The sequence below is a fragment of the Plectrocnemia conspersa genome, unplaced genomic scaffold, assembly GCF_051122295.1.
Source record: "Plectrocnemia conspersa isolate PC_06_02 unplaced genomic scaffold, ASM5112229v1 ptg000012l, whole genome shotgun sequence".
Lineage (NCBI taxonomy): Eukaryota > Metazoa > Arthropoda > Insecta > Trichoptera > Polycentropodidae > Plectrocnemia > Plectrocnemia conspersa.
Window position 1 is genome coordinate 15640299 of NW_028277176.1, and position 26153 is coordinate 15666451.

General features: G+C 30.6%; 1 protein-coding gene across 2 annotated transcripts in view; it reads left to right on the forward strand.

Moving 5' to 3' along the window:
• The first annotated feature begins 675 nt into the window (after positions 1 to 675).
• LOC148228374 (protein FAM13A-like) overlaps positions 676 to 26153 on the forward strand; it is a 63705-nt gene continuing 38227 nt past the window's right edge. For both annotated transcript variants that reach the window (XM_088200427.1, XM_088200429.1), the window contains exon 1: positions 676 to 878. The gene's annotated coding sequence lies outside the window, so the exon portion shown is untranslated. The remainder of the gene's footprint in view (positions 879 to 26153) is intronic.

Genomic DNA, 26153 nt, shown 5'->3' on the forward strand with positions numbered 1-26153 from the left:
CGTCTCCCGCTTTTAACCGATAAGCTCTGCGAAACTAATATACTCGTCTCCTGTATACAAAGAGTGAAGACAAAATTAATAGACGTTTTTCAATTGATTTCTCTTTTCAGATTTCTATGTTTTAAAAGACTATATACTTTTTAAAACGTTAAATTACAGTTTTTATTCGTATAATTTTTGATTCTGTGAAACATTTGTATTATAAATTATCTTTCTAGTTGGCTCAGTTTTAATACGTATAAAATAACAATCCGCACTATTTGTTCGAGCTCATATAAAGTCGAGTAAATTGTTTTTATTTGGGCTGTTATTTCGTAGAACGCAAGAGTTATGAGTATATTATAATTTGTTTATTGGTAGTAAATTATCTTAGTTTTCATGAATATTTAAAAAAGTTTAGGGGCGTACTCCATCATAAAATATAAGTAGCAGAGCGCCGAGCCTGCGTATCGATTAACCATTTTTTAAATATTAAGTTTACAGCACTCAATAACGAAATTTTAACAAGATAGATATATAAACGCGTTTTAATATTATTAAAGCCATTTAAAAAGTATAAAATCATGTTTAAATCAGGAGTGAAAGTTTAGCTTCTCAACAGAGCTACTTAGCGCTTACGTCGAAAAGGTGTTAGCGCCCGTTGGTATCGGTCGTGGCCGGTCGCCGGGTTCGCTTGTCGCAGAGTGCGCATCGGGAGAGCGGTTCCCAAGCGCCGCTCTAGAAGTGTACGGTTACGAGTCGGTCCGTGATGAGTTCTCGCTCGTCGCTCTGACTGGACTCGGACCATCGCTTCGCAAAGACTTTCTAATTCCGAATTCCAGGCGTTCCGGAAACATCTATCCTGCGTAAAACAAAACACTCCCAACTTCGACAAATCGGTGAGATACCACTCTTCTATTTACTATTTACATTTACTTATTTACGCTGTATGGACTTAAATATACGATTTAGCATTAAATACAATCTTTGTTATTTATTTATGCTCTTAAAATGATAAAAAGGGGAGGGGTTTTATTGTGCGTACTCTTTATAGCAAACTGAGAATCGATTGCATTTCACGTGCGAGCTTACAACCGTTTCTAGGTCAGACTGTCGGCTGTTTGAACCATAAAATTTATTTTTTTAGCATACTTTTAATTTTAAATGTACTCGTAATGATTAAAAAAACAAAAAATAAAGCACATAAATATCAATGTCCACAAATATGCATATTTAGATCAAATAATAGTATACATAAATTCAAAATAAAATGAGAAATTTTATTGATTTTGCACCATTGTCTCGTTTTAAGTGACAAAAATGGTGCATAAATATTTAGCTTTAAATCAAAAGTAAAAGTCCTGTTTTTCGAAATGAAAAATCATGTCATTTGACATGGAGTTAAAAAAAATATTTGTTATCTGATTAAATTATAAGCTAAAAAGGTCAATTTTTAGTATAATATAATTGGACTGATTAAAAATCTACATATTGTAAATGCAAGTAAGAGTTTTTTTATTTTATAAAAAATGAGTCCAAAAATCCATAATGAAAATTCTGTATAAAGGTAGGATGTAATATGCGTTTCATTATTGTGGTACATTATTGCTAGGGCGCATGCGTGAATTTGAAGGACATTCATTTTCACGTTAATCTAGGGAACGACAGGACCATGATACATAATATTCTGGAGCAAATATTATTATTCAATAGTTTAAAAATGAAATATAAACCACAGAGTGTGCAAATAAATCATTATTTTTTAATAACTCGAAAACTTTTTAACGTTTTATTGATTTTTTAAATTAATTGCATATTTTTGAAAAGCCTTACTATTTTTTTATTTTATCTTTCGTTGTAACGTAAACACAATCAAACTAGAATACCAAACTAAAATCAATGTTTGTATATTCAGTGACATCAATTTTATTAATTATAAACTATTATTACAGCTTACAATCAATAGAGTTAATTTTAATTAATTATTTCCGTGTAATATTCATCCGTGAGATTAGGAAACTATAGAAAAACTTAATCTGTGATGGTCGATCGGAATTATAATTATATAATAATCACTAATTCCGACTTCACAGAAACGAAAGAAATTGAAAAACACTAGGATCCATATGGGATTCGAACCCAGTCTTTTTTGTATATTATGTATTTCTTTACATGATTAAGTAGGTGCAATTTAAAAAAAAAAATAATGTCGAACGTTCTTTTGTTAACACTGTATGTGGATTTATTCATTATTAAATCGTTGCAAAAGTCCATTTATATACATAAAGCATATTTTGATTGAAAATTGTATTAAAAATAATATATAGGGTTTTATATTTCACTTAAAAAGTCGGCCACTTTAAAAAACGTAATAAATTATATTACAAACATATTTTTATTTGTATTATCCTAATAATAGCAATGTTTGTGATTGAAGCAAAGTCAATTTGCCATTAATAAAATCAATGAATTTCGTTACATTTATCGGTTAAAAGCGGGAGACGAGGACGAAATTTTATACGGTGATTTTGGTATTTCGTTTATTTAGGAATTCATTTACTACTTCAACACAAGTAAAATAACACATGGATGTTCAATTCATGTTTTATACAAATTTTGAAAAGCAGCGAGAACCTCACTTGCTTTTTTTCAAGCCTTTCGGGTATCAGCTAAGGATGTTCTCGTGTCAACGAATTTTTTTTTCAAGAATATAAAAAATATCTTATCAGTGTTTCCAGAAGGTTTTAGAGATTCTTCGGCTCTAGGTGGTGCGTAAAATTTGCGTCGAGAGTGAAAAAGAGCTGATGGTAAAGAGTATTTCTATGATGAATCATCTTCAGCTTCTGATCCTCATGGAGGTAATCTAATCGCCCGTTTTAGCCTTAAATAAAGTCGTCATTTTTGATATGTAGTATGGTTTTGAGTAGCTAAAATCGCGTAGCTCAAAAGGACCGGACTTTAAATTGAAAGGCTGTTAGGTTAATTAAATTCTCAATTAAAAATCTTTTTTTTTCTGATTCATAGATATGTATGAAAGTCATTCCGATCCATAATATTGTGATAAATCGTATATCGAAAACTTTAGAGCGGTCGCCGTTTCTTTGGCACCTGCTAAGTTGTTTGATGTAATTCTTCCCAAATATATCTACAATCACTGTCGGCAAGCGCTAGTGGACCAACAACACAGTTTCGTCCGCATCGTTCCACGGTCACTAACCTCTTGTGCCTTTCGAAGGTGATGATGAAATCTCTCGATTCTAAAATACTGATACTGACTTTCAAATGAAGTGTTTTCTTGAGTCATCGTTAGTATGTCAGCTATGGTAATAATCGCTCCGACGATTATGTATGCACATCGCCTAAGTTTGCGATAAGGCGTCGAGGATGCTCAGCTTCGTTATGCGGAGCGCGTCAATTTAAAAATGTATTGGCGATTCGCACTCTGTATGATATGCTAGTTCGTAACGTACTCGAATATGGCTATTGTTTGGAATCCCAGGGCAGCAAAGTACTCCTTGTTGTTGAAGAAGATTCAGAGAAAATACTGCATCACACAAAATGCCGTTTTAAAACTAAAACGAGTTCTTGATGAATGAAAAATAAGCTATTAATAATCTTCATAAATTATAAAAAATATTTATAAAGGTCGTTTTCAGATATTTTTAGACATTAGTACATACTTATTAAAATAGTAAAAACGTGTTACGGCTCACTTAATACCCAGAAATCGTTTATGCCAGAAAAAGTTAAACGCCCCCGTAATATGTTTCTATATGCTTTCTACACTATTAGGAATGTATTTTTAAAGGTATATGGATTAAGATCTTAAAAGTAGAATGCATTATCTTTATTCAGTGAATATGCTGGAAAACTGAGTAAAATTTTACAGAAGAGATGAAAGTCGTATAATAAATAACATTCAGTCTACAAAATATATTATATACATAATGAATACCTCTTTTTATTAATTTGTGGTACTTAATTACAATCAACACGTATTTAAAACTACATTTGCTACTCGAATGTTTCGAATTAACTGCGGTTGCGTTGTCAAAACGAGTATCGATTTGCTACGTAAAATACTAAATGAGTACAATAAAAGATAATACGTGTCATGGTTGACTGTAATTTATGTAGAAAGAAAATTTATTGTGAACTTTGAATTCGAATTATATATGAATCTTTTAGTCGAGGATAAGGAATACTGCGGAAGCAGTCCAATTAGATAGCAAGAGGTTGATAAACGATCGAAATAGTTCTTGGAGAAAAAATACGACTACCATGACTTATCAAAAAGTGACCGAATATCTATATTTTTCGTTTTATATCTACAAGTATTAATATTTCAATACATGATTGTTTGTGCTACATTTAGTACCGTAACATTCGCATCGACTATCACAAATCGATTTCTTATTGTCAGTCTGTCAGCTGAATACCAACGTTCGATAAAATTATTTTGTATGGCGTAATGTCGGCAATCTTTATGTAACATCGCGTGCGAAACATTTCACTCGTATGTATACAAGTTGACATTTTTCTACCGATATTGCGTGGGTCTTCCAGTGAAGAGAATTCTTTTAATGTAACACTAATGCAATTTAGAATTAGTCTTACCTTTTGTTTAATGAATATTAATTTAGATAATGATAATACGAAGAATATTCAGAAGGTAAAGATACACAGTTTAAAATTTATTTTTCAATATAGTATATAGTCACCATATACCTCAACGTATTTGGTTAGCATGAGAACGAGTTTCTTGATTTCAACATCATGTAAGTCTTAGGTGTGAAGATTTTACCAATAGCCTAATTAATAATTGTTTAATAAATAACAATGTTGGACAATTTTTGACATCGTTTATAAAAAAATTCATCGATTTTCTTCATCACTTCTTCCCATTTTAAATTTACGATTGCATCATTACTCTAATGCCAGTTTCTCCTTTAGCACCAAAGAAACAATCCGATTTACTAACTACGCACTTTGCGAGTTTAGGAATTGATACGGCCATTTAAAACACATGCTATAAGCACAATGTTTCTCCGACTGAGGCCTGATTAATGGGTTTTTTCAATCCAGTAAAAAGTGCTTCCAATAAAAATATGATCTGAAGCGGGGTACGGTACTTTTGAATTTTAAAACTGCGTTATATTATACTCTCTCCAGTATCGCGAACATTTTGTTATCTATGAAGTCTAGCTGTACTATTTGATATAAAAACTTTTATCGCTGCGCGGCTTGGTTTTAAGACGGGCTTTTTTTAACTTTGAGAAAAAATTGACATTTTTTGGTATGCTTCAATGTATTTTCTTTCCCAGAAAATCTAAATACATTTATTTTAAATCTATTTATATTTATATAAAAATATTATCGTTACGCGGCTTGATTTTAATATAATTGTTGAATGGAAAAAATTTCTGCATGACTTATTTTTACTGAATAATAAATATGTATCTAGGATCGCGCCTGATATTTTTTGTAAAACAGCAAATACATACAATAAAACATTTAAAAATAGAGCCAGAGTTATTTCTAATGGAAACATAGTAGACGAAGTAGACCCCCCAATAACACGGTAAATTGGAGACGTCTTATTTGGGTGCGTGTAGTTGGGGGACTAAAAAATACTCATACAGTTTTTTGCAATATGTACGTACGAATCAGGCTCGTGTGGTGAGATATCCTCCCTTTAGATTGCTCACACATAAAGTAACGGGCACTAAAATATCACGTCCCCAATTCACCGTGTTATTGGGGGTATATTGTAATGATTTAAAAAAATAGTTTCAGAATATTATGGCTAGGTTAATCAAAGGATATGCAATTTAGCATTTAAAATTTAACAAAAAAATATTTAACTAATGTCAGGGCCTTAACCAAGAAACCATCCATCAATGTTTACTTTTTTATAATGTCCTGTATATTTAGCAAACAACTAAAATCAAGTCTCTTTATACCCATGTAAAAAAATCAGCATAAAATTCATATAAGATCCTTGCAATAACAAACGACTGTAAACATTGGTTTCAATATTTAGTTAATATTCACTTATTTTTTTCCCGGAAACATCTGAAGTAAACAAGTGTTCTGATTTTTTCAGTGCATATATTTTTTTATAATGTTATTCGATTTCTTGTGAACCAAAATACTATCATATTAATTCGAAATTTCTATAACTGTGTCAAACATATTTTTTTAAATCTTCCGTTGCAACCAGACAGGAGTTAGCCCAATGCGTAACAACAGGATAAATCAGTATCAACTTGATCAGACAGACAATACTTACAAGTATGTATTAAAAACACAAATCAGTGACATCTATATAATTAATTATACATTTTGATGTATTATATTTTACAATTAGTAGGTGTCACTTTGTAGCTGGGGCGGGTTTTTATTAATAGCGATTTTTTTATAAATAAAAAATCGAATCTACCCATGGCCTCTGGGTTATCAATCCATGTCTAATAGATAACGATATTCCGTAAAATACGCAGCAGAAGTAAGAATTAATGCTAATAAAATCTAAAATAGATTTTTACAGAGATTGGGTTGTTGAAATATGCTTTGTTTTCATTGAACTTTTATGTCATTGAAATATAATAAAATAAATTCGTCAACTCTTACTGTCTTTTAAAATAATACTGAAGGCAGTTCAATGGTAGTAATCGAGACTAGTGGTTTTCAATTCATATGTTAAATAATCGATATCCGTTATTTACTACATCTAGAAGGCTTAGGAAGGTATATGTTAATGCTATTTCAACTATTGTTAGTTAAAAAAATAATATAGAAACATCCCAAATTTCATACAGGAAAAAATAATAAAAATAATAAGCTTTCTTAAAATCTAGTTAATATATATAACAATTTTATGTTTGATTATTCTTGTACTCTATAATTTATTTCACGATAGTAGATTCCGTACAAATTATTCTCCCATTTTCGGGCATGTAACTATTCATTTCTCATGAATATTAAATTTAGGATTAGGTTTTTGGTTAAGCTCCATTTCCTCGCCCGGTCGTCCAGTGGCATGGCAGCGTAGGCTTTCCGGGCAGGAGGAAGCTGCCTTCATCGGGCGCATGTGCCAGGATATCGATTGTGGAGCTTCTCGCTCCATCGTCGCCAATTGTACCTTCTCAGACTTTAGGGAAAGTCCCTCTCGCCGCCCCTAACCCGTCGGATCGCTTAACAATTGATTTTAAAACGGCATCCTGTACGAAAAGGGAAAGTGCACGCCAAGTTGTATTAAATACAACGCAACAGCTTGATAATTTTAAATATTATTGTATAATTTATAGGAAAAAATAAGCGTAAATAAATACATTTAAATTAAATCACTCAAGTTGAGAAAATCACATGAATAAGGATTAAATTTATTGCTATAATACATTAAAGAAAACTATGGTGTTACAATGTTTGGGATATTTTAATAATAAAATAAAATAAAGTCAATGTTAATTATTTTCTGGTTCATTAAATTATAATGCATTAATAGAAGCAGCAAAAATTATGTTGTCCCTGCTGCGTTGTAAATCTTCCAGTCAATCTGACGATCGAGTTCAACCCTTGATTTAAGGCGACTGCTTGACTGGACCAAATCGGACGGTCAAAGCGGAAGCGACTGTTTTTCTAAGGATTTGTTTATTCAACTTAAGTTCCGTTTGAGTTCGAGCTGAACTCTTATATGTTCCAAATCGAAAGTTTGAAGTGAAGAGATTTTATAGGCAGCGTTCTGGCTTATATACGATCGGAGAAAGAGAGGAGATCAACATCCCTACTCTCCCATTATCATTTGACTTTGGTTGTTTTAATTATTTGTATTAGTTTAACTATACGAGTTCTTTACGAAAGTAAAATCTTTGTATTTTGCCAATATAACAATTTGTACGTTTTAATTTTTAGCTGATTTGTTGATAGTAAAAGGTTTTTTGGCAAAGTTCCCGTTTATATTTTTAGAAAGTGCTTTATTGTCTGGTGTTTCTCGAGAAAAATGCATTAGAGAATTTTCAATAAGCTTTTTTTTGTTAAAACATAAATTTGTACGAATATTTTGGTATGTTTTACAACAGCTGTATATTATTTTACCGCTGCATAAGAAAGGGCGAGTCCGTGCCAGATTTTTTAAAATATGCATGCTTTCTTGAAAGCATTTATAGAGGTCGAAGTATTGAATTGCAAAAAATTGAGTAAGAAATTCATTAACTACTCTGATCAGCCTTATCTTTGTTTTGATAATTTAACCCTTTGGACGCGTTAATCAAAAATAATTGAAAAATATAAATTTTACTTTGATACTGTGTTTAAGTGTTTCGATTTTTTATTTTTTATTTATTTAAAATGATATTTTATGTTTATTCACAAAAAAGTTTTTTCTTATAAAACATTTTTTTTACCGATTTTTGCGTAAAGAGATGAAAACATCATTTGGGTGACTTTAGTCGATTTCCACGTTCAAAGGGTTAAGAACTACACTAATAATCAGATAAGAAGAAACGGCAGATTACAAAAATCTAAGCGGGCTTGCCATAGAGTTACGCCATAAAATTTACCTTTCGGCCAACTTTAATCTCTAATTTTAATTATTAAATATATTTTTATTTATTTTCATCTTGTTCGAAATATGAAAATTGTAAAGTAGCAACAGCTATTAATTTTTTGGGGAGCATAAAATTCCTTCATAATTTGACACTCTATCAATCAAAGTACTTCAATTCGTTCTGGTCCTTCGATTATTCGCGTCCATTGAAGTTTGTTCTGATTATCAATAATCTAAATTATCGGGGAAATTGAGAAATGAAAAACATCTAGAAACCAGTTAGCTTAGTTTCACAACTCAATGTAATGTTCGGTGGCGAAATGAATACCTAAACTAAAAATGTTCATCGAGCAAAATTTTACTATTATAAACGGCTGAAGTACTGTAATATTTTGTTGGCTAATGTGGTGACGGATAGACAATGATACAGATTAACAGCTGCAAAATAAATATTACTGGTTTAATGGACGTCCTTCCGCCTCATAGTTAAACGAGCAAGCTCACCCACTGTCGCTCTGCCTAGGTGTTGCCAGCGTAGCTTTGGGGTATCAATTGTATCACATTTTTTCAATTTGATTCTTCCAATTTTTAAAAAGTTGTCTATGGCAATCGATGAAGGGATTTTAAGAACTTGATTAGGAATGGAGTTATTTCTGAGAGCTTTATAATTTCGACTACAAATAGGCTGCAATTGTAGTTAATTTTTTTTGGGTCATATATTTCAAACTGACATTTTATGAAAAATGTCAAGATACAAATTACTCACGTAGTCAGATTATTTGCCTTGTACTGCTAATATAGTGATATTTTATTTAAATAAAATGGTAGGTAATGAATATCATGAATTATAATAAAAATCTACATGTTTTGCATACCCTTATTCAAGTTGGAAAAATATTATGTTACTTGTGATGATACTGTTTTAGTTTATTGCGAATTTATGAACAATAAACATATTGTTTTACGACTTCACGACGTAAGGATAGTCTGTAATAGCGACATTTAACTATTTTAAACGTACAAAATTTACTATTCTTCCTACGTTATTTCGTAGTGAAATAATAATTGTACACATTTCAACTAAAATAGAATTACGTATAAATTATTCCAGTAGAGTTTCTAAGGTTAATTGGCACGTTTTTGAAGCTTTTGCGTAGGCAGTAAGTGTTCTTTAAATTTAATTACTTTCGGATTAACATCGCTTAATTCTACTTTTTAACATTTATTTTTTAAGTAAAAAACGAGATGGAAATTATTTTTCCATTCCATTTTTGATGAAAAATACCCACTCTTTTTTGAGATAGTATTTATGATTATATTCATCAGAACAAACCTTTGAACGGAAAGTACTAATTACGACCTTGAAACGTATTCGTGATTACGGACATAGACACGCCTTGTCGCCGGAGTTCATCAAAGAATATTCGTCTCTTTCCGGCGACAAATTTGCTGTGTAATTGATATATTTAGTCCAAAGGTGTATATTTATTTTGTCCAAAGTTCGTTAGACGCCGTTTTATTGCCTATACCAGCGTTGATTGCCGTTTTACCCCATTAACGAACTTTCGTGACCCAAATTTACCCCGTGTCTCGTTTCATTATTCGTAATTCGGAACTTAATCCAATTCCTTGACGATTTTCGGCGCCGGAAGTCGTGTGGCGTGTCGACGGCGATGTTGGCCATGCACATCGAATACTGAGCGATACACGTGTACCCAATTTGTCGATCTAAAAATTATTTAATTGATATGTATACAAAACTCATATTAATTATTTTCTTTATCTACTATCAAGGTGTATATGTTTTTTTGAGAACCAAATTAGTGGTTTTACCTTATTAAGATGTATCTCGCAATATATTTTATAAATTTAGAAAAGTGGTAGTCTGAAAGAAGTGTTTCAGTATGACAGTATTTTGGTTTATATATATTTTATGAATGAGAAAAGTTCAACGTCTCTTCCAGTTCTCGGTCCTCTGACCAATCTCGATGATTCGGAGCGAATCCAGACTCTTTGTTACTGTCTGATGCAGTATTAGATACAGGCGCGTACGGTGAGATACTTTCCTTTTATGCGAAACGCACGCCCTTATCTCTCACTCACTCTCGTCACTTAACATGCGAGCGAGCGAAAGGGAATGTATCTCACCGTACGCGCCTGATTAGATGTATAAATGCGCAAAGGTGATTTGAAATCGGCAACGTCGTCATTCTATGAAATGCGTGATCAGGGGATGCATGGTTTGGTGGATATACATATATACCGGCCCTATATTTTGTTCACGATATTTAGGCAAGTGCTTTAAAACTATTAATATATTTTCATTCTGATACGCAATATTGTTCGTTATGTGGACAAGAAAAAAAATGTCGTTTCTTAAAAGATAAGCGATAGAAAGCAATGAGACTCATTCAAACCTTCTGAGACTTGTTTCATCGCAACGATTATAGGTGATCCCGACAGATTGTTTTTAGCAATACAATTTAATTTACGGTTGTCGTAGAGTTTGTTGCTCATTAATATTACTTTTATTCAAATTAAGATTTGGTTTGTAAATATAGTGCTTAATTATTCATATATAGACACGCCATTTGCGGTATTTCTGCACCAAAATAGATGTAAACACAACAGTTGTTTTTATGTGAAAAACGTCATATCCTCATTGCGGTCATTGTTGCACTAATACATAGAACAATTATTTTTAGAATTACCAACAAGTTTCAAAATATTAAACTATGACTTGTAATAACATAGTAGATGATGAGATGATGAAAGTTGTCAAGTTTTGTACTGCACATAATCGTATCGTGTATGTCTTTTATCGATTGAGTATTAACCTCATTGTTAAAAAGTATTCCGATTGAAAATTCCACGTATTTAATGTGTATCATTCAGTATATTTTTACATAGGTACATACAAGTACGTCATACAATCAAAACTAAATTAAAAAGTGGATCATAAACAATGCGATTTATAATTAGCTACTCTGAATTATTTATATAATCGTGTAGATATGTTTAAGGTAAATGGAAGTTTGCTTACATAATAAATTATAGTTTTTCTTTAATAACATGATTTGTGTTATTAAAGAAAAACTATAATTATTTATTATTATATAATCTTTAAAATTGCAGGCTAAGCTTTTATTAAATAGTATAGTTGACATCTAGAGGCACTTCCTTAAAAAAATCGTTATACAATCCGAGACTTACAAAAGTGTGTCATTTATCTGATAGTGAAATGCTTATATCCGTGGTGAGTGTGAATAAGTTGACAAATCGAGATGCATGAAATTATATATTGCTCGTTTTTTGTAATTCAGGCTGATAAATAGTTATCTCGGTGAGTTCCACGACTTTTTTAATTTTTCACTCACGCTGGAGGGTTTAATTATATAGCTTATATTGTATCATTTTAAATATTGTCCAACAACAACTATGTATATAATTATTTATAAAGAAACATCACCCCTAAAAAAATTGTATTTTTGTTGTAAACTCTTAAAAAATATATTTTTGCCTTGCCAACATATTCACGTCCACCACAGATATATTCACTTTGAGGTTTATCCATTCATAAGTGAAAAAGAGATAACAACTACAAGTTGCGGATATACGTTCGATATAATTATCATTACTACTCTATATTTTTTTTATAAATGGTAGTACAATTCCAAGTCCGAAGCGAAGTGGAGGTATGACAGCGTTCTGACCTAACAACTTATTATTAATATTTTTTTTAATCTTCTCTTGTTATTTGACAGACGTAAGCCCAATGCGTTACAACAGATTAAATCTGTACCAACTGGGGAAAATCAACTAGACATAGTGAATAATTACAAGTAAGTATTCTCCAGATTAAAAGTCAGGGTATCGGTAGCATATATATAATTAATTATGAATTATTATGTATATTACGATATAATTTATAATCATTGGTGTCACTGCAGATAGGGCCGGTTTTAAATATTAGCGCATTTTGCTGCTATGGTTTGATCCCGTGGACACTGGATTACCAGTCTAGACTTTTCAGACTACGCTATTCAAATGATTCAGTGTCGAAATATAATCTTTTTTTATCTTGTACATTGTACATGTTATTATGTATAAGATAAAAACATATCATATTTTTTTTGTGTATTGAAATTATACAATTATTGTTTTTTACAATCGTGTCGCATTGGGGTAACCTGTTAGGTTATAATTGTCTTAATTTAATCTAAATAGATAAATAAATAAAAATAAATATTAGATGTCTTGATTTGGAATAGTATAAATCTGTCAACAGTGGTTTTTAATTAATTATTTTAAGTCGGCAAGGGTGCTCGCTGCCTGCTCGATAACGATATCCGGAGTTGACCGTTTTTTGTTCAATGGTTTTAATGGCATTTTCTTTGCGTCCGAACTATTGACCCGTTGAATGGATTTCGACTTTAAAATGCGTTCTGTTTTGAAGGGCCGCTTTGATTCTTAGTAAATCTGAAGGATAAAATCCATCAGTTTTATTATCATTCGACATATGATATTATACAATATGTACTCATACTTTGAGATATTGGTGAATAGCTCTGACGCAATATGTTTCGATCGATACACGAGACTAACATAACGTATAGGGAAATATATATACATATATTTTTCTTTATGGAAACATTTTTATTATTTTCGCACGCTTAGATGACGTTATTGCATCTCGAACAAACTCTATAGAAAATATCTAAAATTGTTTTAAATTTTTGTGTTTTTTTTTTCTTCCAAAAAAAACATGTAACCAAAACTTGGTAATTAATGCCTAAAAGACCTGGGCTAGAATCCTGTATGGATTTTTTAATTTAAATCGTGTCTAGGAGATGAGAATTAGTGGTTATGCTTTACTAGATATTCCTAATCTCACGGATGAATATCATGATGATAAGATAAAATTAAGCATATCGGCATCTATTAATTGAAAGCTGTAATAATAGTTTTCAATTAATAAAATATATGTGACTTATTTTAGTTTGGTGTCTCAACCACTTACCCGGTAGTATTGATTATTTTTAACTCGTTGTAGCGCATTGGGCTAACGCTTGTTATGTTGCAACGAAAGATTATGTATTTGACATATTAAATACTACTGGTTTTGACCTTGCTGGTAATTTATAACTTTTGTATTGTAAAGACTCGTTGATCATAAACTTTTACGACGCTAGCAGATTACTAGTAATCTAATAATATTGATCCAATGAAGCCTGTCAATTCAACTATGACTTTGTATACATAAAGAACATCGCAATATAGATATCTCAATGTCACCGTGTCACTAACCAGTACGATAACTCCAATGGCTTTTTCGCATGTCTCATCCGGAATTTTTATTTCAGATAAACGGATGCGGATTAACTTTCATATTAATCAATATTTCAACAGGTACTATTACATTATCCAGTCATTGATGAAGCTATTAACCAAAAAAAAAAATATCAAAACGATTCGATCAAATAACCATTTCATACCGTGATCCTTCTCATCTCCGAAGGGAAAGGAAAACATTGCGTAGGACTCGACCCATGCGATTGAAAATTACTTCATACTCGTCCCTTTTTCCTACCCCTCGTAGACCCATTTCGGTCGCGCGTGTTACTTTTCACGGTCACAAGGGGTGGAAGACGAGTAACGGGGATAACACGTGTTCGTTTGTATTTTATTCGTACACATCAGCTACCGGCATCGTTAGGGGTAGAACTCGGAAATGGGTTAATCTGAAAATTAATCAATAATTTGTTGAACGACGAAGTCGATTCGTTTGAAGTGGCGAGTGGAAATTAATTATTTTTTTATGGCAACATTCTATATTATAAATGATCGGGAATAGGGATGAGATCAATGATTCTATTCTTATAATTTAAATGATTTGCAATGAAATCTTTTATTTATGTTATTAGATTTAACATATTTTTGAGGTGCGGTAATATGTGAAATGCGTAATAAAATGAATCGATTTTTTTTGCCATGAGACACTTTGTTGTAGCACTGATTTAAATGTGTCACTATTCCATTCGTATATTCATGTCACATTTAATATTCACAAAGCATCAATAGTGAGAGTATAACCTCTTCTTTACTATATTTGCATTTTTTTTGTAGTCAATTGATAAAAGAATAGTTATTTCATTCACGTCTACAGGGTTTTAAAATTGTATAGGTGCTCTATGAATGGTGTCCAAAGTATTATATTGTAGCACGGTATAATATATATTCTTGGCCTTGCTCCTGTCAAGTTTATTATCAGACCCATAGCCTTCGATTTTGTTCGTTCGACACAAAAATCACAGTAACGGCGTGGGATGACTCGGTAAAATTTCTCATGCACGCGAGCCTTAGCATCGTAAAAGTTTTCCATAGCAATTTTCATATCGAGCGAGAAAATTGCGTGCGCGAAACGACAGCAACTTTTCCCATGAGATATCGACGATCGTAACGAGAATTCGTCCCATTGATAAATTGCCTTAATTTATTATAATCGTATTTCAATATATCCATAATTTATGTGATGATTGTTCGAGTTTTTGTAAATCATAATATAAAATAACTACATAAGCCTAGACTATGTATACATTTTTATATGTATCAATTTATCAATAAAATAAATTGAAAAAGTATATAAGTTTTTAAGTAATAAAGACAATTTTTATTACAGCTAGATATAACCGAAGGGATTACTTTTAAATGGAAATCCAAAAGATATCCCTTAAGTAAAGGAAATTTGAAAAGGTTGTCATAAAAAATATATTATAGTGGTTTGATATATGTTTAGCTATTATAACAAAATATATTTATTTTACAGTTTTATTTCTTCTCTTACACGTGACTGAACTTTAAATAAAAATATAGTTTCATCTTATCTATTATATTATTATTATATTCTTATCTTATCAATGTATTGAGAAAACATTAGCTAATTTTAAAAGTACAGTAGGCATTTGAACAATTTTCCTAATTAATAAGACCATATTTCATTAGCTAATATAAGATTTGATTTAGGCGCTACATATTTCTTCCACATATTCATAAAACAGAGCGACTGAATAATTTTTGATATATAAATTAAACCCGAATGAATTTATGGAACTAGGGTTAATTACCGGAATTGAAGTAAAAAATAAAATCTCATTGAAATAATCTTAATAAATATGTAATTAAAATTGCACGAAAATCTAGTCAGTTATTATTTTATAAATAAATACTATTGAAAAGCCTAAAGGATTTCCTGGATTTCGTTCCAACTGTGTTCTGTTCCTCAACTTCTTTCAAACAATCACTCGTTGAATTTCAGAACCAATGAGATTGGTAATATTTTTAATGTCAAAAGGTGCAAAAGCTTTCACAATTGCAGACAAGGAAGCGATAAAAATAGTAGTCTACAGTATTGCACAATACAAAAACTAAAGCCTTTTACAAATATTTTTGTATTATCAATGTCATATATATTTGTCAAATATATATATTTGTCATTTGCACTGGAATTTTTGTGTATAAAACCAAAATAAGCCTGTTATCAAAAAAATTGAGAGAGGCGATCGTTAGTTAATTTTGAAGTAGTTTTGTCAAAATACAGCAAATAGACGTTTCGCAACTGTCAAATTGTATTTCATAGACATTTTAGAGGAGCATATAATTTCACTAGTAGAAATGTGATTTACATTTTTTAAATAAATTATATCAAACATATGTGACTAAAAATTTGAACTTTTTTGTGTGATGTAAGGTAATAAAAATACACAATATTTATTTGTTATTACAATAAAAAATAGGATTATATTTTTAATATTTATATGAAGTTTGATGTGAAAAAAACACCCGCTAACAAATTTTAATTATTATTTATTTTAAATAAATCTAGTTTAACATACTTTTAGTTGTTAGGAGGAAAAAATAACATTGCATTATTTTCCTCAATTATGTCTCAAACGAGGTCCACAAGAACCATAATTTTCTTTCTTGATGTTGCTATCATATACCATCCATCGACTCAATTTTATTTATATGTCTATTAAAGCCATCTTTACCCCCATGAATTTAAGTTTAACCCTATGTTATGCTAGATATTATTATTTTATTTTTTTCGAGTACTATTATTTGAGTAGTAGTGTATAAATTGCCTAGTCTAAATGTGATTTAATTAGAAAAATTAATTCGCATTTTGGTTGATACCAGGATTGCGTCCTTCCGGTGTTGGTTGTATTGGGACGCTCAGTGCGCATGTGCTCAGCTCGTCTCCCGTCTGCGGACGTACACACCCTCCTCGCGCCACTGAAACACATACGATAGGGAACTCACGTAGCGGCGCGGGGCTCACCCAATTCCCTCACCAGCCCCGAGCCGAGGCGGACGCCTTCGCCCCCAAGTAGGTGCGCCCCATTCTTCTCTCCCTTTCTCTTCGACTCTTTGTCCCGCCATTTTCACGTGCACCATTTTTGTAAATATTGTGTGACGCGCAATAGTTTCTTTGTTGAGACCGCGTGGGGATAGACAAGGTCGCGATGGGTGAAATTGCGCGCCCTTAACTGCGAAGGGTCGTCTGGACGAATTAGGTAGGTGTTCTACTGCGTAGTAAATTCACCCCTTCTCGTGTGTACGGAATTTAAAGCGAGTATACGGACTGTCGACAAGTTTCTACTACTTCAATATTACAAACATACTCTATTTATCATCAAAGTTGTTGACATACAAATATTAGAAACAACATTTATAATATTAGGAACAAAACATTATTTCATTTTCTCTTTTTTACCAATACAATCATTGGACTATGTATTTGTTTTTTTTACACATCTGTTTATTCCTATGTGTAGTTCTTTCAATACAATACAATTGAATCGGCCATTGTTAAAAATAATTTGTATAAAACAAAGAAAAAATTATTTAAACTAAGAGTATTTTTTGTGCTAGTGTTTATATTCTTACTTTAAAGTTTAGACTTTAGATAACGTTATTTACCACTTGTAAAAGAAAAACATATTTACAAATTAAAAACATACATACATACTAATACTTACTATTAAAAAAATATATTAAATTGTTCATAATATGCATATAAAAATAAGCAGTGAATTTTCTTTTTATATCTGTATTTAAAAAAGGTGTTTTACCAATTTCTTAAAAATAATTAATAATTATTTTGTTTATTTTCTTTATTTATTTATTAAAAATCTGATCATATTTTGTACTCACATATATTTATACACATAAATACATTTAGGGCCGCCGAAAGCGAACCCGAGCCTTGGGAAAATAATGATTCTGAGCCCCATGACAAAAAAGCATTTTATGTATTTTTTACCGTCGAAATATAATTTTTTGCGTGGTTGTTTTTTTAATATTTCCATTTCATCAAGTTTTATAGTACTTTATTAAATGACATGCATTTTTCTGGCCAAGTTCAAGGGCGTCCCTGTTTAGAATCCACGTCAAAAGCAATAAAATCGTGCAGTGGAATCTAGCTTTTATATTTAGACGGCGCCGACACGATTTTATTGCTTTTGACGTGAATTTTTGACTTCTGAAAAGTGATAATTGTTTATGCGCCCTCCTATCGACCAAAATTCGGTTTGAATACACTTTGATCAATACTTTCATATCAGAAGCCCGTAGTAATATCGAAAAGGATAGCTTTCTTATTTTTAAAACATAGTGTAATATCGTTTGTCTGTATTTATTCCACTTATTTTCTTCTGAGAGATGAGTTGGTTTAGTTTGTATTTTGGACTTGAACTATTAAAACTATAATTATGTTTAGTACTATCATTGGATTAGGTTTGGGTTTGAACAGCAAATGGACGTTTCGCAACTGTCAAATTCAGTATCATTGACATTTTAGAGCAGCATATAATTTCACCAGCGCCTATCAGTTAAAATATATTTTCACACATTTACTGTAAAATTTATATGAATATAAATAATGTATCATATAATTTTACTAGCACCTGCCAGATAAATTATATTTTCACTGGTAAATATATGTATGTATATATCTACCGCTGAAAATATATTTCGATATGATTTGACCGAAATGGTATTTTAAAAAATATTTTTGGGCATTTGCCTTTTGAATTTTGCCAGAAAATGCATGAAATACTATGAATCGTAATGAAATTGAAATATTAAAAAAATGACCACTGACTGGCCTACTTTCCCCCCCCCCTCTCTTGGCAGGCCTGAATACATCTATTTATATTACAAATGCTTTGTAGAATAAAAATTATATGTAGTGGCACATACTTAAATGAGAATGGATTTCTCACGTTAGTAGAGCGTCGTCGAGCGCTGACGTACTGACCGAATAAGTGATGCAATCGCAACTCTAAGGTGCTCTACAGTCCCTCAGAAACATAAATATGCGTTTCACTGATTATACGTTATGTCAAGAATACAAGACATTTAAATAGCTAGTTTTTTTTTGATATATTTTGAATCAATGGAGTCATATTTGAGTATGATACGAATGCTTCGTTCACAACGCGAGTCGGCAATAAATTATTAAAGTGACACGCACTTTGCATAAGGCATTATCGCAAACTTTTGCGACGTGCATACTAAATCTCCATCATAAACATATCTGGTTAAAACACTTCCGCTTAAAATAAAACGGAATTCTACCGAGCGAGGAGATCTGGAAAATATAATAATGTGATACTTGGCAATGCTGAAAGGCAGACAATTGTCGATCGATTTCAGTTTTTTTTTGTACAGACAGCGAAAATTGGGGGAATGGCATTTTAAAATTTTACGCAATATTGAAAACTTATGATATCGATTAAAGAAAGTATTCAGATTGCTTTAAAATCAAAACCTTAAATATTATATTGAGCCTCAAAGTTTTCTTTAAATAAATACAAATTATTATATTTCTTCTAAGCATATATTAACTTGGAAGAATATTGTCATAACATAAAATTAATAAAATCAGGAAATGTATTTCAGCACATGATGAATAATATTAGCAAACATGACATTTGACATGGCTTTGCGAAGTTGAAAATGGGACGTTTTTCTGGTACGGATTTGGTTTCTGATTTTATTTTGTAAGGTTGTGAAATCAATCTTGCTGCTCCTCTAAAGCGAATTTTTTACCTGATTCTTAACGTTATCATTTCTTGGTCTTTATAAATGCACAAAAGTCGTCCCTATACATAAAACAGGTGACAAATTGTGCATCAAGAACTATAGATCAGTCGCAGTGTTGTCAGATCCTAATAATTATTCGAAATAATTATCCATAATTACGCCTTAAATCACTTTCGGCAAGTTTTGTTGGACCAACAGCATGGTTTTCTTCTCGCTTGTTCCACAGTGATAAAATCTCTTGATGCGGATTACAAGTATTATCATATATACTGATTTTGATAAAGCATTCGACAAAGTTTTTCCGGTAGCTCAGATGATTTTACTCGATTATTCCCGAGCTATTTAAGCGGACGCAGATAGTTCATAACTAATAATATTTCACTAAGGGTGCAACCAGAGTTTTATGTTCTTTTCGTTATTCATTAATAACACAAATACGGCAGTTACAAATCTGGTTTAAAATGATCCGTTGCAGACTCTCTTTTTCTACATAGTGATTTAGATATGCATATGGACTTCCGTTAACAATCTGCCCTTCAGTGTTAGAAAATACCTAATTATGACATTTTTCCGATATCATTCGCAATCAGAATATTCCTACGATCTCAATGGGAATGTTTTGTCTAGAAAAACTTATATTTTTGTTCCTTCTAAACGTAAACAACGTCTGTGAAAAATCTTGTAAGCTGCTCGGTTTTTATAATGTGGTATCAGGTTTTACAATGTAGAATCTTCGAGTGATCAAATACTGCCTCTTAATCTAAAAGTTCAGAAAAACCTATTGAATATCTTTATATAAAAATATTTGTTTATTTTCCGTCCTTGTATTCGCTGAATTCCCCCAGAAAATTGTAGGTCCCTAAACGTGTCTATAATTATTGAAGAGTGCTGTTGACAATCCAACTATTTTGGGTTCCGAAACGTCTTCGAGATTCACGATCGCGTCCTCTTCTGTTGCCCGTTAGACCCATTACTACGACTGTCGCTATCCAGCTCCTTAATACGTTGGCGTTGCACATTCATATTTTTAAGGTTAATTATGAAGAGCTGGTTCCGTTCATTCCCCACTAATATATTACACATACAATGTATAATATTATTTTTGACCATTGTAAAGATGGTTTTAATTTTTATGCTATATTGGAGACATTGTTTAAACCTTATTTAAATGTGTATTGTGTATTTATATATGCAAATATATTTTTATACTAATATACTAAAACTATTGTTATACAAATTGTAATATTATTTAGTAATTTTATTATCCCTCACTTCTTGCGCTAATACGCTCAATTCAGTTGCAATGAATTATAATCTGTCAACTAACGTTTTAGATGGAAGATATTCACAGTAAATATCTGCTCTTATTTATACTTTTTTTTATAAAAAAATATTTTCAATCTGGCCTTTCACTTCACATTCAACTCTCAGTGGAGCTTCTCTAAATCATTAGAATTTTTTGTCTACTGATTATTACTCATTCTACGTGTGACCAGTTATGAGATCGAATCTGAATCATTTTTATATTTTGAGTTACTTCTGCGATATTAAAGACACAAATAAAACATGGCAACAAAGAGTCAGATTTATATTTTAGTTATTAAGCATATTATTAATTATAAATTGTGATTATTAAGAATAAGTTAAAACAGTACATTTTGATAATTGTATGAAATGATTTAGTGTTTAATTTATATTTTTAATTGACATACTTTATGAGTCAATGCTCTCAACTCGTGGTGTAACTTTGCCCTAGTAAATATTGTGAATAAAAGAAAACTTAAAAATTCATATAAATTCATTTCTGTAAATAGAAAATAAAATAAAAGCGTTAAATAATATCCATGCCATTGAATTCAATATACGCACGACTTTGAAGTGGGCTTTCATAATAAAAAATATTATTTGTATTAATTTAGATTTGTCAACTCAAGACGTGAATAAAGTAACTACCTCAATAGGTGTATAAATACATTTGCTCTTTATAGACTTCACAGTCAAGTAACGTTATATTTTTTAAAGTACAGCCTTTCAATATTTGTTTGATTTGTATTGTCAATTGATATGTACTTCAAGATACTTATATTTAATTTAAACTTATTGAGTTGAACGAGAAGTGATGCAATCCAACTTCGTTAGACCGATTGCCATTCATAAACAAGAAATTTGTATAGTAGCTATTTATAGTTATGGAGGGTGTGTTTAATTGAAATAAACACGTAATAATAGTAATACTATTTTTCTTCTCGTTTTAGCGATTATGATTGAAATAAATGTTTGATATTTATAAAAATTTGTTTTGACATACTATTTTTGTGTATTTCGTCTCGTGCGTCATAAGATGATTGCTCAGAAAATGTTATTATTAGGTGTTATTACGTTTGAATTATCAAAACGTTTTTTTCTCAAAATATGTACAAAATGTGACAAAAATAAATATGAATGTTTGTTGAAGTACATACTTTTTTTGCTTAGTTGGATTTTTTTCATATTCAATCCGAGTATACTCGCCAAATTCGGAGGAGCTACAAGTGCTTCTTCGGACATTGTTAGTGTTGAGTGTGCAAAAAGAGTCCTTGACATGGATTCATGTCTGACTTGCGAAATGATCGTTAATAAAAAAAAAACACATACAGAACTTGGTTGATTTATTATATTATATTATAATAAAACAGTAAAACAAAATTATTTAAATTAAGAACAAGCATGACAAATTAATTTTGCACTTTAGGTCACATAAGTTATTTTGTATTATCGTGAGAGACGTAAGCCAATAACAATAAATAAATATATATATATATATATATACATAAATTCATGATATTTGTAGCCACATCTCTACATGAAATATGAAAAATCGTTAGTTGTAGTCATAAATTATAAAATATGTGTCACTGATTTACGGACTCTGATGTCAGTTTGGTGTCTCACTACTTACTTAGTATTTGTTGATTGTGTTTTAGTAACGAATTGGACTGTTACAACGAAAGATTCACAGTAAATAAATTACACCATTAATATTGTCTTTTTCTTATATTTTTTTTATCTTTTTACAAAAAAAAAAATGTAAATATCCTACCATTGTTCATTATATAAATATTCGGCATAAAAATCATATTGATGTGTTGACTACGCTTTAAACTTTGATATATTCATAAATTAACTGAAAATGATCAGCTATTTAGGAGATATTGTATGTTCGAATCGCTTAATGTGTAGTTTTAAAATAACAATAACAAAGTTCTATATATAATATTGCTATTCAAATTAATAACATAATTGATTATATTAATATATATTATTATTATAATCGCAATAAAATAAACTATTTATGTTTTTTTAACATACATAATAAAGCTAAAGTGTACGCTAGTTATCGCAAATTTATGCGGTTATTTTGATTAGATAACGCAATAATTTATGCGTACGCTGCATTGTTATCTAATAGTATAAACTACATAAACGAAAATAAGTCCGTAACCAACGATGACCTTTAACGTGTTTATATTTACATACTTAAAATTTTGACGTGATTTTAATTTTGCTCTTTGGCACGCGTTTTTTGATGATTTATAATTTTGTTTATATATAAAATTTTGCACGTTTGCCAAAAAAATCCAGTTATTTTAAATGCGCCGTACTTTTTTATGTCTATAATATTATACAATTTGGGATTATTATGAAAGTATTTACATTCATAATAATCCCAAAGTGTTGTAAGATCAGAATTTAAAATATATTTATAATATTACTAGCAACTTAACGTTAAAACCATCACGATTTTATTGCTTATGACGTAATTTTTTTACTTCTGAGAAGTGATAATTGTTTTTTGTGGCTTCCTATTGAGCAATATTCAGTTTGAATACACCTATATCAAAAGTCCGCAGTAATATCGATAAGGATAGCTTTTATATTTTTAAAACAATTTAATATCGAAGTGCAGACAAACTACAGTGCGATATGCGAGATGTGACGTCTGTCTGTATTTCTTCCGCTTATTTTCCTCTGAGAGATGAGTTGGCTTAGTTTGTATTTTGGAGTCAAAAAATATAATTATTTTTAGAACTTTCATTTGGGTAGGTTGGAGTTTAAAAAGCAAACGGACGTTTCGCAACTGTCAAATTTAGTATCATAGACATTTTAGAGCAGCATATAATTTCACCAGTTAAAATATATTTTCGTTAGTAGAAATACATATCTACTGATGAAAATGTATTTGGACTTCACTAGTGAAAATATAACTTTACTGAAAAATACACAATAATCATAGCACTTGCCAGATAAATAATATACAGATGTATGTATATATCTACTGCTGAAAATATATTTCGATATGATTTCATTGAAATGATATTTTAAAAATATTTTTGGGATAGATTTAAGACCGTTTTTTTCGATTTTCTTTGAGGGTTAAACCAGATGCCAGATGCCATATTTTCACTAGTAAATATATATATTATATCTTATATATCTAATTAAAAATACGGTAACATCCAATTAACATTATGGTAAAATATCATTCGTAATTTGATTTGAAACAGGATTATTTTATCTCGAAAGGGACTATTTTTACGCAACTCCAGGTCAGTTCAGTTGTATCTTCAGTCGTGTAACAACCTCAAATTAATAATTAATTAACAATATTACACGTAATATATATTTTAACAATTAAATAATGTAAGAATATGATGAAAGAAGTTTCTTTTTAAGTTTATTACGTACATTTTAAAGCTATGATAAATGCACACGTTCAAGTAGGCTAAAGATAACTTAAATGTGGACCAATGGAACGTTATAAGACATCTCCATAAACCAAGGATGTGCCATAGCTTGGGTGCCGCATAATTTGTCCAGAATAATTCAATAGATAAGCTGAATATTTGCGGTTCGCTGCTCATCATATAATTCAGGACTCATTCTTGGATTGCATTGTAACAAACAGGTTGCTTATTTATTTATTGTACATTTTTTCTTGTTACATGACAGGGATCAGCCCAATGCGTTACAATTAGGTAAACACAATCAACAACTACTAAGTAAGTAGTGAGTCACCAGACTGAACTCAAAGTTTGTAAATCAATTACATCTAGTTTATTAATTATAAAATATTAATAGAGCCTACGATCAATATATGTCACTATTCGATCGATTTAATTTGAATTATTCATTACGATATTCATCAGGGAGATTAGGAAAATCTAGGAAAAGCTAATCTGTGATGATCGATCGTTATTAAGATTATATAATAATCACTAATTGTGATCTTCTGGACACGCTAGAAATTACAAAATACTAAAATCCAGGTCTTTAAGGTATTAGTCACCGACTTAAACCTTTATTAGTCTATCGTGCTGGTTAATATTAATTTGTTTCCTATGTAATATGATGCTTTGAATTAAAATATTTAAATCGTATATTATCTAAAATTCATATGTAAATTTAATATGTATAAAATTATACATCGCGAATCTTCAATTATGTTTGTTTTGATACACGTATTGAGTCATATCGCTTTAATATCGCGAAAGTTTATCACCATTGCTTGACTTTCTTCCAACATTCCGATTTGCCACATATTTCGCATGTTTACAAACAAAACTCACAGAGCAGTTAAAAAAAACCTACACAAGTTCATTCTAGGTCGATCGCCACTGACTAGTGTTGTCGACGCCGATTCATATCTAGTTCGTTCTAGACCTCGAAAAATTAAAAAGAGTCAATTAACCATTTGATCTCATACAGTCGGTTGATTTTAATCAAAGCCAAGGACGCCCAAAGCCGAAGAGTTAACTCAATTGTGTCTAATCGATTGTAAAACATACCATTACTTTCCATTTGAGTATGTATGTTAATCATACATTTGGTTGACATGATGCTATGTTGTATGACACGTTATAAATATAAGTATGTTAGTTACATACACATTTAAGTTTATACGTTTAAAAGATAAATGATAAGGGTTTTCAACTTTAATTAAGCTTAATCCGCTCTGAGAGTTCTGTAATCATCAATCAACGCCGATCTAGATTCGGTGATGAAGCGATGTTCATTAGTTAAAATGTCTGTACAAAATAAAATATTTAACCCCTTCACAGATCAGACGATGTATTGAAATAAATATTAAACTACAACATTTTTTTGTTAGTAAAAATGCTACAAAAATTATTTTTAAATATTATTTAAATTATATTTTACGGCTTCAATTGCTTTTAGTATTTTGAAGCCATTGATGTTTTAGAATAGCATAGCTTTTTATATATTATTTATAATTCATTATTTCAAAACAATTAATTTATACACATTTATATAATTTCAACCTAAGGTTTACGAATCAATTAATTTGTATCGTACAAATTTGCTTACTTTTGAGTAAAATTAGAAAAAATAGCATATGTGAATAAAATCATAATCAAATATGCATATAATAATATAATTGTATAAATATGAAATAAACATAAATGTATTGGGAAAATAAGTACCTGATTAAAATATTATGGTTTATTAAAATATATATTAT